Here is a 2,826-nt window from a genome sequence, read left to right on the forward strand (position 1 = left end):
TAACCTTTTTGGAGGATAAATTGGCAATATGAATAAAGAGACCTAAAAAGGGGGTGATGGTGGGCCACATGCCTTTTGGCTTAGCGATTTCATTTCTAATAATTTATCTCAAGGAAACCATCAGACAAATATACACATAAATGTATTTTAAGAAAGTATTTTCATTGCAAGATTGCTTTGTAATAGCCTAAAATAGGAAACCACCCACGTTTACAAGAATAGGAGATTTGTTAAGTACATCATATCCTATGCTTAAAGTGAAATATTAAACAGTCATTAAATGGTTTCATTAGAGAGCATTGACATGGAATTTGATGGCATTATTATATGAAGATTCAGAATACTGCTTTGTTTTTTTTTAAGATTTCTTTATGAGAGGGAGAGAGAGCATGCATGGGAGAGAAACCCAAGCAGACTCTGCACTGAACATGGAGCCCAGTATGGGGCTCAGTCCCATAACTCTGAGATCACGGCCTGAGGCAAAATCAAGAGTCAGATGCTCAACTGACTGAGCCATCTGGGCAACCCCAGAATGCTGCTATTTTTATAAAAACAAATGTGTCTGAAGGATATGTATGTAAATGCCTCTGGGTGATGACTTTCTTTTGGCTTATTTATATTTTCTAATTTTTCAACAATAAATACTGTAGTAGAAGCTTTTAAAACCCACAAAGAACAAAATTCAATACAAGTTTGAGTGCTACTTTTGAGGAAAGTGGTAGTTGGTTTTCAGAAAGGAGGAAGGTAGCGGGTAGTGTTTCCCAAAGAACTTTGGGGATGTAGGTAGGAATTAACAGGTCCCTGAGTTAGAAATAGAATTTGCATTGACAGGAAAAAAATTGCATGTGAAGGGAAACTTGAGAGACAAAACAGAATAGAGAATGGGTTAAGGGCTAATAAAATAACACACTTTCTGGTCCCAGTGGTGGCAAAAACAGCTTCAAGTTGTCTGCAAGCTCTCCATGATTTCTGGAATGCCTCAACCTGAGCCTCATACTCCCTGGCTTCTAACTTCTTGGAGTGCACCAGGGGGATACTGGGTTTAGGCCCCGAAAAGAGATTTGCTATCTAGAGGTTAATGGGGGAAAACTTTGATGTTTTGTAAGAAATCCTGAAAAGTCCTTGACATCGTGTAGGTGGGTCAGACAACCAAACTGTTTACAAAGTTATTACCACTTAGTCCCATGAGGTGTTCATATATAAGGTCATGTACTCAAGTACACATGTCTTCTCCTTGGTGGATCTTTATCAGTCCGACATCTTGGCAGTGACCCTGCCTAACTCACTCAACTTCCTAAAATGATTTTTTTCCCCCATACGTTTGACTGCAAATTAATTGTGTAATGAAAATCAGTGGACATTCCGGGGCGCCTGGGTGGCTCAGTCATTGGGCATCTGCCTTCGGCTCAGGTCATGATCCCAGGGTCCTGGGATCAAGCCCCACATCGGGCTCGCTGCTCGGCGGGAGGCCTTCTTCTCCCTCTCCCACTCCCCCTGCTTGTGTTCCTTCCCTCTCTGTGTCTCTCTCTGTCAAATAAATAAATAAAATCTTAAAAAAAAAATCAGTGGACATTCCATTTGGGGTTAGTGTGTACTTTGTAGGAGTTATGTCTTTTTCGTCTCTTTGAAGATCACCTTCCATGCTTGTCTCCTAAGTTACACTAGGTTGTAGCTTTCTGTGCTTCCATTTCCTGATTAGCAAAATGGAATATCACTAGAGTTTCTTCTAGCACTCATGTACTTAATTTATGAAACATACGGATATGGTTGATTATCACATATTAGATGTATATTCATTGATGGATGGCCTGAACCACTGTCTAGAGAAATATCGATCCATTCTTTGCATTTAGCTGATGGGTTGGAGAAGATGGCTTTCCTAGGATTGTGCTCAGATTCCTTTGGGCACTCTGGCAAATAAATGGAGCATGCTCAGAAATTTCTAGGATACAGTGGGTTGTTCACAAACAGCTAAAAGTGTGGGCTGATGACACTCAAGTTTCTTGCGAGGTTTATCCAACTCATCCCCTCCTCCCCCAATATTGAGGCTTGTTCAGTTTTCTGAGGGAAATCTGATTATTTCAGGGTTCTGTGTCTTAGCATGTTCAGTTAGTTTTTAACCTTTCAAAGCAGACCCTGTCTGCCCTGGGGAAGAGGTAAATAAAAGTGTCAAGACACGAGGTGAGCCCCTCTGTCTCTTTCCCCTCTCCCCCACCCAACAGAGCCCAGATTTCACAGGGTACAGTACACAAGAGATGGATAGTTGATGGAGTGAGGTGGGAGGAGGATGAGGGGAGAGGCTGGGCTTGAACAGCAATTGGGTTGGGAGAGAAATGACTGGAAGGAGAACAGGCCCTATATTAGCAAGGGAATCCTGGGCTGGGACATGGAGGGAGTGGGCAGATGGGCCTGGAGACAGGTTATCACAGATTTTAGGGTCACTGATGATAAGATGGAGTGAAAGTGTCAGAGGAGAAATAAGTGTCCTCTTTGGGTTCTGGTGGGGTCAATGGAGGTGGAGTCCAGGCTCGGTGGATGGAAAGTGGGGGAAAGAGGGCAGGCATATTTAGTGGATGTTTAGAAATATTTTCTGTGGCTTTATTTTACAGTTCTGTGAATTTTAGTAGAGATTTGTGTTCAGGCTACCACAATTAGGATACAGAACAAACAGTTCCTCAATGATCATTTCATAGGAAAAATACTGTAATATTTTAAGATAATGCACATGTGGTACCTTCATTTAAGAGTTAAGTTTGGTTTATTTTCTACACTTGAACTTATAAAATGCTTTTCTAGCCTGATGACTAAAAGTTTTTATGATCATGT

The sequence above is a fragment of the Mirounga leonina genome, unplaced genomic scaffold (genome assembly GCF_011800145.1).
Source record: "Mirounga leonina isolate KUSES-001 unplaced genomic scaffold, KU_Mleo_1.0 Mir_115, whole genome shotgun sequence".
Classification (NCBI taxonomy): Eukaryota; Metazoa; Chordata; class Mammalia; order Carnivora; family Phocidae; genus Mirounga; species Mirounga leonina.